Here is a 13,138-nt window from a genome sequence, read left to right as displayed (position 1 = left end):
GCATTTGGCTTTCCTCTGGCTGACCTTTGGATTAGGGACTTAACAAGACCTACAATTCCATGTGACATTTCCTTATGTTTTGTGGGTTTCTGTTAGATGCTATAGCGAGTTAAGAGAACCCAGGGAGGTGAGAGAATATATTAGGAGGATGGGGGTTGGGGATGGGGATGGAGTGGTATAAAACGTTGGAAAAGGTGAATATTGTAACATATTTAATGTAACATCTCTTTGGGATTATACTGGTATTAATTCTCCAAAATGAAATTATTGCCACACTTGGTATCAGAATGGTAAAGCTCACTGCAACAACTCAGACACACTGGAAAATGCAATATTTGGAAAAGGGAGACAAAAGGGAAATGAGAACCTTTGGTTTCTGGATGGGATTAAAAACACACACACCATATTTTAAAGCAGCTGTTATTATCCATTATCCAAGATAAAAGCTATTCAACCAGTTCAGTATGAGCTATGACTTCTAGTTTCAGGGCCAGCTAAGAAAATAAACATTGTGTTAGAACAATAAAAATAGCCCCGTGGTCACTGTTTACCAAGAGGGTAGTCCAGCTGGAGAAGAGGGGAAACTAAGAAACCATCGACAAGAAGGATTACAGAGTAAAGGACTTTCAGTTTGCGGACCATTATTGGCAACTTCCTGAAGAACAGTTGCTATGATAAATGGTGAGAGGGCTAAGACTGGGGCACCATCTTCAGTTTTGAATGTTACAAAACAGAAGCATATGTGAGAGTTGAAGCAGGATGTAGAGCTCACTGTGGAACAGTTATGAATGGTAATACTATATCACGTCACATGGAAGAGCCACCCAGGCTCTCAGGTTGGTTAAATTTTTCAGCAAGACTTGTTTACCCTGAAAGGGGGAATTGGGCATCTTTCTCCTTAAACACACTGGAACACTCCAGAGGAAGTTGCTTATGTGTTGCTAATGGAAGCAACACAAGAATGGCTTTATTGTCATCAGAATATCCATCCAATTAGCTTGACACAGGTGATGGAAGTCAAGGGATGCCCATGTCACCTCTCTGCTCTAGAAGAAAACAACAACCTGAGAAGCAGTGTCAGATTTGTTGGCGCAGCTTTCTCCTATAGGTTTTATGGATGCAAGATGCATAAGGGCGATTAATAGGAGACTAGGAGGGGACATTTGGGATTAAATTATCTAAGTAAGAAAGAGATTTTCTTACATAGGAAAGAGATGTTTAGATGGCTATTGAGAAATGGAATAGCACTGGCAATATAGTTGTTATACGTTGGGCAAGGTCAGCAGTTCAAAATTACCAATTACCCACACAAGAAAAATGGGGTTGTTACTCCCATAAAGTTAGTCTTCGAACTCACGGAGGCAATTATACCTTGTATTCTAGGGTCACTATAAGTCTGCATCATCTCAATGACAGTTCATATTGAAAAATAACATGGCTATAGCAGAAATGGATGGAGTTGATAGAAAGGTTGATAGAAAAGTTTGAATACAGCACTACAAGAAGTAGGGCTACTGGGAACGACTGCTAGTTCCCCAATGTTAAGGAGATCAAAATAAGTCTACTTTATTCACCGCAGCCAGAAAGATTGACAAGAGGGCCAATGTACAAAGCAGATGTCTCTGGAAGTTGACAGTGGATTATTGAAGTCTAAATTAAGTGGTGGCATAATGGTATGTAAACCACTGTAGAACAGTATCTTTGAGATTATACACAAGTAAAGTTTGTATAATATCATAACCACCAGCTCTTCCTGTCCTCTACGGTCACTAAAAGGCAGAATCAACTCAATGGCATTGAATTTGGTCTTTTGGTTTAAATAAAGTAGTTCCACCTGTGGCTTCAGCTGGTCCAGACATAGTCGCAACAGTGAAAACACTACAGCAGGCTAAAGAAGATTGGTACTCGATGATTGACCTTGCATATGCTTTGGGTTTTTTTCTCCATCTCAATCTCAGAAAAGAGTCAATCATAGCTTATTTTTATATGGGAAAGATCACAACATCCCTTCACCATATTGCTTGAGAGTTATTTAAAACCTCCAGCTTTTCAAATGTGGTGAATAAAGCAGATGGTTCCTGGCTATCAATAGATAAGGGGTTCTTAAAGGCTTGAGGTTAAACAGCAGCCATCTAGCAGGGAAGCAAATAAACCCACAAGTAAGAAGCACACCAACCTGTATGATCATGGTGTTGACAGGATGAGGTATCAGGTATCAAAGGATGCAAAGCAAAGAAGTATATCAATGCTAAAGAAGGGGTTAGAGTGGAGACCCCAAACCCATCTGTAGACAATTAAACATTCCCCCACAGAAGGGTTACAAGGAAGGAATGATTCAACCAGGATGCAGTGTAACAGCGATGAAATACACATCATTCATCTATTTCCAGAATGCTTCCCCACCACCACCACCACCCCCCAACTTTACCCTCCTACTTCCAGTTCTACCTTACAAATCTGGCTACACCGGACTACACACATTGGTAGAGATAAGAGCTCTCAACAAATGGAATTCAGTACAGATAAAACCCTCAGGAACAGTGGTGGGATTGGCAATATCAGGAGGGTAGGGGGATGGTGGAGGTGTGGTGGAGAAAGGAGGAATTCATCACTAGTTTGGCTATATAACTTCCCCTCCTCCGGGGGACGAATAACATAAGTGTGGGTGAAGGGATACAATACACAGTGTAAGACACAAAATAACAATAATAATATGGAATTGATCAAGGATTCATTGATCAAGGATTCCCCACCCTGACACCCTCATGAATCCTTGATCAATGGGAAGGGAAAAAGAGGAACTGATAGCAAGAACTCAAGTAGAAAGAAAACATTTTGGAAATGGTGATGGCAACATATTTAAAAGTGTGTTTAATACAATTGAATGATGGATTGGTACATGAATTGTAAGAGCCGCCCCCCCCCCACTAAAATGATTAATTAAAAAATAAGAGACTTGGACTTCATGCAGATCTCATGTGTAAAACATTTAATTGATGATATTATGTTATATCAAACATGGAAGAACAGATGAAGGCATATTTGAGAACAGTTGTGACCCGCATAACCAATAGATTGGTTAATAAATCCAGTAAAAATCAATGCCCTATAAAATTGATGAAATTCTTGGGAAGAACTTGGGCAAGACCTGCTTGTGACATTTTACATTCAACCAAGAACAAATTACTGTCACTACCTACCCCCAGTACAAATCAGGAGGCCCAGTGTTAGGGAAGTCTATATGGAATTTGGAGGAATATTGCTAGCTCTCATCCATAACGCCATGCGGAAGAAAACCGTGTGTGAAATGCAGGCCTGAGCAATATCAGGCTATGTCTGATTTCCAGAAATCAGCCTCACTCTTAATGCCTTTAGGCCTTTAAAATACATATCTGGACATGATTTTGAAGGTGTCAGTCATGCATACTTATTCAGACTACATATATCCAAAAACCTGAAAATGCTACCATAAGACAACCATTGAAATTCTAGACTAGGAAATTTCCAGGAGGTGAACCACAAGACATACCATTTGTAAGACAATTACTCACTCACCTGCTACTTGGCATTGATTGATACTGCCTCAATTAGGAAAAAGCATAAAGTCATCATCATGATACCTCTGATACCTATAATGTCTTGCGTGACATCAAAGAAACATTCAAATTAGGAAGGTGGTGCACAAAATAGTTCCAGCGAATTTGGAGAATGCTTTTTGGAGGAATAAGGAATGAAGTAAGAAGCTGCTCCCACATTTGAGTATTAAACTCTCCTACATTTTTCCTATTGGGTTTTCAGCAAATCAAATAAAAGAGAACTGCATTCAAGAATAAATGATATTCTAGGTACTGTTTTAACCTAGAACCACCAATCTAGCTGAGCAAAATGCACCTTCTCAGGGTACTTTATTTGAACATATTCAATCAACTAGGTTTTCTTCCTCATACCATGTGTTTCCATGGCATTACTGCATCTAAAACAATTATATATCTGCTAGAGAAATACTCTGCAGTATTCTGCTATATATATTTTTAGCATTCTCTTATTTTAATGCCCTTATTTCAAAATAATAATATTTAAAAGTCTGATGCACATTTACTATTGTCTGTGTCTAAGGAAAGTAACTGAGGCTGTAGTGTAATGTATTATTTATATTGCACCCAGAATTTAAGGCCTGTGGTTTCTTTGAAGTGTTTTAATTTATAAAATTATCTTCTCCAAATATCATGACTGAATGGTCACACAATTCTTGTCCTAAGTTTGCTAACGTGAAGAACACAGCAAGTCAATAAAAAGAAGCTCTGGAATCACTCACTTGTCTATACAGGAAAATTTGGAAGACAGCTACTTTGCCAACTGAGTGGAAGAGATTCAATTTTTGCCTATTCTAAAGAAAGATGACCCAACAAAGTGGTCAATTATAGGACAATACCATTGATAAAGCACACAAGTAAAATTTTGTATAAAATAATCCAAAATGGTTGTAGTAGTACATTGACAGAGAACTGCCAGAAGTTCAGGCTGGATTCAGAAGAGGACGTGGAACTAGGGATATCATTCCTGATGTCAGAAGAATCTTGGCTCCAAGCAGAGAATACCAGAAGGATGTGTACTTGTGTTTCATGGACTATGCAAAGACAGTAAACTGTGTGGACCAGAATGAGCTGTGGATAACCTTGAGAAAGACGGGACTTCCAGAACACTTCATTGTGCTCAGGAGGAACTTGCACACGGATCAAAAGGCAGTTGTGGGAACAGAACGAGGGAATATTGCATGGCTTCAAATCGGGAAAGGTGTGCTTCAGGGTTGAATCCTCTCATAATACTTGTTCAATCTGTATGCTGAGGAAATCACCAGAGAAGTTGGATTTTTTTCTTTTTTCACTTTAACAAAATAATCTCGATGGCTTATTATTCTATTTGTGAAGAAAAATAGACATCTCAGATATAACAGCAATAACAACAAATAACTTTTGTGCAGAATTTTACAATCCACAAAGTGCTGTCAACATACATTATATCTCAGTTAAATTCTCGCAAAATCCCTGTGAGGGAGATATTATCATCAGGTTACAAGTGAGCTAACTGAGGACCAAAGGTTCCTGGACCACTGTGAAAGATTAGAGGCAAGGACCATAAAAAGTACACTAATTCAAAGTCCCAAAGTACATTTTTACTTTTCAATGTAGAATTATTAAAGATAAAAGGAGTTAATCATACCTGATCCAGCTATCCAAACTGGAAGACTTTCGTTTAAGAAAGTTTTAATTTCTTTGGTGTATATGGAAATTCTTAACAAAATTAATGTATTGAAAATGTCTTTCCAAGACTGTAATTCTTTACAGCAGTAGAAAGTCTTATATTTCGTCTGAGAGGAGACCGATTTAGCAGAGTATCCAATGAATTGAACATGGGACACACTACTTATTGTAAGTAAGTTCTTTATGTAGCTTTGGTTCTCATCACATCAAGACAATAAGGGAAATACATTCATTAGTAGATGTCATTAGACCAAGTACAAAAATGCAAGTGCATTTTGAGAGAAAACCCTTCGTTTACATGAAATCTAGAAAACTATTATTATGAAAAGTTTGTTAATATTAAACATATGCCTTTATTATCAACACAGTCATACAAAAATCTTTTCAAGTATAATTTATAAATTACTCTTCAAAAGACCATGCCTTTTAATAAGCCTTTTGTCGTTAACCCATATATATATATATAAAACTCAACATAAGAATGACTTTCTCCAGGTTCTGCATGGTCTGGGAGAAAAAGGTAGAGTAAAAGTCCCCATCAGAAGAGCGCCGACTTCCAGAGGCTACAGAGATTGGTAATCTCTGCTGAGACTATGCTTTTGATTTACCCTTCATACCTGGCCCCGGACTCACCATGCGGCTCAAATGTCAGGAAAAGCATAGGCAGGTCTATAGAGGAAACAATGACATGAGTGAGGTAGGCACATGTTAGAATAAGAAAACATTTGAGATCTGGAGGGCAGCATTTGCCCAAAGACATAATGCAGTAAGGTTAGGAGAGAAAGCATGAAGGTAGGAAACACCGGGAGAGGGTGATGAATGGTGTTTCATTGAGAGGATTACAATCATGAGATGAAACAAAATTTGAATGAATTTTTCAATGCAAACCTGATGATCTGCTCTATAAAATTTCAACCAATTCACAATAAATACATTTGTTTTATAAAAAGAACATATTACTCTAGGCAACTGAAATAATATTCAAGTGTCATAATGTGTTATGGTCTGAATACAGGAATGTGTTTAGGAACTATCTCTCTAAGGAGGATAGCATAGTTGGCATGTTTCCTAATCTATCTCTTTGAATTATCAATTGTTTGAATAGAGATTTTGACAATTTCTGGATAATATTCCTTTCATGTTCATTTTTACAATGTTTTCTGTATTGAAAGATTTCTATTCTGTAAAATCATCAAAAGAGCAATTCCTACTGCAAGAATAGCAGTCTTCCACAGGAGGAAGATGAGGCGTTCTTGTCCCATAAACAGTTATAGCCTCGGAAATTCGAAAAGGAAGCATTGACATGCTCTTCAGGGTCCCTGTGAGTTGCAATCAATTTAAAGACAATGTTTTGATTTGGGTCAAGTTTGAAAATTTATAAAACACTTTCTCATATATTATCTTACCTTATCCTAATAAAAACCTGTGCTCCGCTTTATTTTCTATGTTATGGATGTAAAAACGATGATCTTTAGAGGCTGTGTTAGACAGGGTTGTTCAGAGAATAAAACCACCACTTGGAGGTCAATTTGTCATTGTGTGGTGACTTGCATGTTCCAGTGAAGCTGGCAACAAGATGACCGGGATGTCAAATAGCAGCAGAGTCACCTGGGATCAGGTGAACAGCTTTCAGTGGAGCTTCCAGAACAAGCACAGACTATGAAGAAGGAATAGGCTCTTCACTTTTTAGTGATTCGCTACTGAAAACCTTATGGTTATCAGAGGGAAATTACCTATATTGAAAACCGTATGAACAGCATCATAACGTTGTCAAATATAGTGCTGGAAAATTAACCCATTGGGTTAGAAAGTACTCAAAATATGACCGAGGAAGAGCTGGGTTCCGAAAGTAGAGATTACCATAATGATTTGTGGAGTAAATACTTTAGCACCTTCATTTTCTCATGGGCACAACTCAAAGTGAGATGAAATAGCTGCATATTCAGAATATGGAATTTATGAAACACAAATGTAGAAAAATAGAAGTCAGCAAAAATAACATTGAATGCATAAAGTTTTATATTCTAGGTGTTAATGAGCCTAAATAGACTGCTATTGGCCATTTTGAATGAGATGATTTATTATGGCAAGAATCATCACAAATTCAGAAGAATGGCAACATATTCATGATTAAAAATGAAATTTCAAGCTCTATCTTGAAGTGCAATGTTGTCTGTATGATTGGGTAATGTCTACATGTACACAAAGAAACCCAATTACTCCAGCTACTATTAAAATTTACCCACTAGAGAAAAAAACTAGTTATGCAGAAATTGAAGAATTCTACCAAAGTCTTCAGTGAGAAATTGATCACACATGCATTCAGGGTGCATTGGCAATTTTTAGAGTGTGAAAGTTGGAAACAAAGAGGAAGAAATCATAGTGCAAAATGTAGCCTTGGTGACAGAAAAATGATAATAGAATACTGCAAGACAAATGACTTCTTCATTGCAAATACTGTTTTCAACAACACAAACTATGTTTACAACAACACAAACGAAACCTAGACTTCTCCAGAAGGAATACACAGAAATTCAATTGACTACATCTGTGAAAAGGTATGCTAGAGAAGCTCAATGTCAGCAACTAAAACAACACCATATTATGAAACGGCACTGTGGAACAGACCATCAATTGCTATTATGGAAGTTCAAGTTGTAGCTGAAAAATAAAATAAGTTCATGAGAGCCAAAATATAATCTTGAGTATATCACACTGAGTCTACAGAAGATCTCAAGAATTGATTTGAATCATTGAACACAAATGACTATGGACTAGAGAAGCGATGGGATAACAGCAAGAACATCATCCATGAAGACTGCTTATGGTCATTTAAAAAGACAAGACAGCTCCTGTGACCAAGAGCCGTCGAAGGGATCGGGTGTCAGGCATCAAGGAACAAGAAATCATGTCATTGTAAAGGTGGGTGAGTGCAGAGCAGAGACTCAAAGTCCATAGGTAGGCAACTGAACACCCCCTTGCTGAGGGGTTGTGGGGAGGAGACGGGTCAGTCAGGGTGCAGTATAGCACCAATGAACATATAACTTTCCTCTAGTTCTTAAAGGCTTCCTCCCCCCCACTATCATGATCCCAATTCTACCTCACAAATCTGGCTAGACCAGAGGATGTACATTGGTACAGATAACAACTGGAAACACAGGGAATCCAGGATAGATGACTCCTTCAGGACCAGTGGTGAGAGGGGCAATGCCTCGAGGGTGAAGGGAATGTGGAGTAGAAAGGGGGAACCAATTACAAGAATCTACATATAGCCTCCTTCCTGGGGGATGGACAGCAGAGAAGAGGGTGGAGGAAGACGTTTGACAGTGTAATTTATGACAAAACTATAATAATTTATGAATTATGAAGGGCTCATGAGGGAGGGGGACAGTGAGCAACTGATATTAAGGGCTAAAGTAGAAGGCAAATATTTTGAGAATGTTGAGGGAAACAAATGTATATAAGTGCTTAACACAATGGATGGATGTGTGGATTGTGATAAGAATTATATGAGCCCCCAATAAAATAATTTTTAAAAAGACAAGAAAGAAAATACCATATTGGATGCCAGTTGAAATTCTGAAATTTGCTCTTGATTGTAGAGAAGCTAAAGTACATTGGAAAACAAAGAACTAAACAAAAAATTTCAAAGTGCCCCCTCCCAAAATAGACAAAATAAAGTATTATAATGGAATGTAAAAAGACCTGTAATTAGAAACTGAATAAGAACATACTCAGAACATACTTAAGTTGGAAGGACTGAAGAACACAATCCAAGCCTTAAGTTGCAATATTGAAAGACTCGCTGGGTAAAATATGAAATGATGCAAAAATCATCAGAAGAAGATATGAAGAATATACAGGACCTCTGTAGCCATCGGAATTGGTTGATGTTCAAACATTTCAAATGGTAGCCTATGATAAAGAACAAATTATATCGAAAGAAGATATCTAAGCTAAATTTAAGTCATTAACAAAAACAATGATCCAGCAATTAATGGAATATCAGTTTAGATATTTGAACAAACTAATGAAGCACTAGAAGCACTCACTTGTCTATGACTAGTAGAGATACATAGTTGTACTCATCCCCCCAAAATTCAGAAATTATACAATATTTTTCATATCACATGCAAGCAAATTTACATGAAGACATTCAATGATGGCTACAGCAGTATATTGACAGGGAGTTGCTAGGAATTCAAGCTGGATTCAGAAGAAGATGTGAAACAATGCTCCTTTTCCTAGAGCAGACAATACCAGAAACATATATACTTGTGTTCTATTCACTATGGAAAGACATTCAACTTTGTGGAGCATATGCAACTATGGATAGCATTGAGAAGAAAGAGGTGATCATCTGAACAGAACAGGGAATACCACAGAATTTGAAATTAGGAAAGGTGTGCAGCAGGGTTGTATCCTTTCACTATGTACATTATATCTGCATGCTGAGAAAATAATCTGAGAAGATGGACTATATGGAGAACTAAGCATTATGACTGAAGACTTGTTAACAACCTTTGATATGCTGATAGCATAAACTTGCTTTCTGAGAGTGAGGAGAACTTAAAGTACTCACTGAAGATCAAAGATTGCAGCTTCTAATATGGAATAAAAATTAATATAAAGAAAACAAATGGAGAAACAATTGAAGTTCTCGAGGATTTTGTCTTGGATGCACAACCATTGCTCATGGAAGCTGCAGTCAAGAGATCAAGGAACACATGGAAGTTGCAGTCAAGAGATCAAAGAACACATGACATAAAACTGCTACACAAGATCTCTTTAAAGTCAAAAAGCAAAGATGTTACTTTAAGGACTATGATACACCTGACCTTGATATTATCAATTTTCCCATATGCATTTGGAAGTTGGACATTAAATAAGAAAGTGTATAGGTAAGTTTTCTAGAGAAACAAAACGAGGACACGTATGATTATATATATATATGGATAGGCAGATAGATAGATAGATAGATGATTGATAGATAGATAGATAGATAGATTCATACAGCAAGAAGTAATATAACAGCTAATTAGTCCACATAGCAATACAGAGGACTCAGTTCAACTCACTTCCATGGAACAGTTAATATACTGGAAGTCCTTCAACTCATGTGGTCTGCTAGGTCCAAGGTCAAGGAAGAAGATAGCTGAGTCCTCTCTGAGACAAGGCAAGCAGAGTCTTCCTACAGACAGCAAATACCAGGGTGAGTAGGCAATAGTCAGTAGTTCAGGAGCTTAGTGAAGCAGGCCCTGGTGGGAAATCTAACTCAAGCAATTCAAGGTGACAGGATCCACCACTCAAGCTCAAGTGATATATATGCCAGTAGTGTGGTGAAGCAGGTCTCTAAGGAGCCTAAAGCTCTAGCAACAGAATCCATGGGTTGGCTTGTCCCAAAGATAGTGTAGCTCACAGGTTGTGCCTACAAACTTGCTAAAGCAGCAGCACACTGGCCAAACCACCAGAGAGCAAGACAGGGGGCAAGCCTTGCAGAAACATTTATCTCTCTGCCCTCCAATCAAACTGTGACCTGGTTAATCCCACATGTTCCTATTGGCCAGGTTGACACAATAAACGTAATTATCACTTAAAGGTTGAAGAAGAATTGTTGCATTTGAATTATGGTGTTGGAAAAGGATACTGAACAAAACATAGATTGCCAGAAGGACAAACACATCTATCTTGGAAAAAGTACAACCAGAATGCTCCATGGAAGCAAGGATGGTTACACTTCTCAAGTACATTGAACATGTTATCAGAAGAGACCAATCCCTCTAAAGAACACAAAGCTTTGTAAAATTAGAGGGTCAGTGAAAAAGAGGAGGATCCTGGATGAGATGGCTTGACATACTGGCTGTAACAATGAGCTTAAACATAACAATCGGAAGGCAGTGTTTTTTTCTGCTGCACATAGGATGCTATGAGTCAAAACCAAATTAGGGTACTTAGAAAAAATATATATTTAGAAATAGATAGTAGATAGAGCAAGAAAATATCTTAGACACTGTAGAAGCAGGCAATTCCAGTGTGGGCACAGGCAAGTTCTGTTGATCAAATACTAAGTTAGAAGCTTCTGAGTTACAGAACTTCAGAGGCTGATCAGCTCAAGATATGCATGAACACCACAGGCAGGCTGGTGGCCACAGTGGCAAATGAACCAAATTTCAAAATGGCATGCTTCTGACTGCTGAATGAATGAATCTAGGACTGGTAGGTCAGTTTGTAGGTCAGATAGCAAGCCACTGATGGCTCCTGGGCTAGGCTTATAATGTGTGGACTGACAGGCCATGTGCTCGCTTCCAAAGGCTCTGAGATTGATGGGCCACACGTAGGATCCAGACTCAGCAAAAAGTGAAGTGTCCCTATGCATAGGAAGTAGTCATACCCCTGAGGAAACTTCCTTTTAATTGCATCAGGGCTTTGACCTGAATAAAGGGGTTGCATTACATCCTAATCATTTTACCTAATCATTTTGATACAGCAGATCCCATTATGGAGTTGATTATATTTTGTTAAGTAATGCATATTCAATTATAGTGGCATAGTAGTTAACAACTGAGCTGCTTACTATGAGACAGGCAGTTTAAAACTGCTATCCTCTTCAAGGGAGAAAGGTGAGGCTTCATATTCCCACAAGAGTTATATCGCAGGGAATCCACAGGGGGGTAGTTCTTACCCTGTTCTATAGGGTTTCTGTGACTTGGAATTGACTCAATAGCAGTGAGTTTGTTTTTATTTTAGCTACCAGCCCACTGAAAATATTAGTCTGGCCAAGTTAAAACAAAACCTAACTATCACAGAGATAAAATGAATTTTCAAAGCAATTTACTGTACTTACCCAATTGTCATTAAATTTATTCTTACAAATTTTCTTGGTTTTATTCTAGACCCTGTTCTTACATTGGGATACAGTGATAAATGATAACAAGGTAGTTGTAGCCATCATTCTCCTAGTGCTTAAATATGTATCAAGGCTTATTCTCAGTGTTCCAAACAAATTGCTCTTCCCTTAACCTTGTAATTTGAACTTCCATTAGGAAGGCCCAGCAACACCTGCATCTCTAGGCCAAGATCAAATACCTACAGAGATGATCTGAGACATAGTTTGTGTTAGACAGGGTTCTCTAGAGAAACAAAACCGGAACACTAATGATTTTATATATGATTTTATATATATTTGTATAGATAGATATATAACATAAAAAGTAAGCAATGAATCGATAAAGCACTACAAATGACTCAGTGCAACTCACTTCTGTGAGACAGCTAATACACTGGCAGTCTTCAAGTCTTGGGGGCCATGGGTTAGTCCTCTGGAGAGCAATTCAGGCAATCCGGCTATAGGCATCAAACAGTAAAGCAGGTCACCAACAGTCAGCCAGATGACAGGGTCCGACAGTTCCCAGCTCAAGCCATGTCTACTCCAGTAGTGTGAAAAGCAGATCTTGAAGGAACCTTAAACTACAGCGACACAGAAAACAGGTTAGGTTTCCCACAGGTAGTGTAGCTTTCAAGTTGAGGTAGAGAACCAGCTCAGGCAGACACACACAGCTCTGATCATCAAAGAGCAAGAGACAAGAAAGGGGAGGCTCGCCAAGCCATTTACCTCTCTGTTCTTCAATTAATCCCACGTGTTCATTGGTCATGTTGGCACAACAAACTTACCTATCACAATCCACCCCTTGCCAACTTGGCATCTGTACACAATTCTTTAGCCATATATAATTTCCAGACATTAATGAAATCACACTTCTACTTAACATCAAACATCTATCATACATGTAAACGAAAACACACTGAGTCTAATTGTATCTGATTGTTCATCATACATGAACAAAGGAAAGGTATTCAATAATCATATATAAAGAAAA

Source organism: Echinops telfairi, unplaced genomic scaffold (genome assembly GCF_000313985.2).
Source record: "Echinops telfairi isolate 266 unplaced genomic scaffold, ASM31398v2 ScPeMD7_7468;HRSCAF=8506_0, whole genome shotgun sequence".
Lineage (NCBI taxonomy): Eukaryota > Metazoa > Chordata > Mammalia > Afrosoricida > Tenrecidae > Echinops > Echinops telfairi.
The sequence above is the reverse complement of the archived record's forward strand: the minus strand, read 5'-3'. Positions refer to the sequence as shown.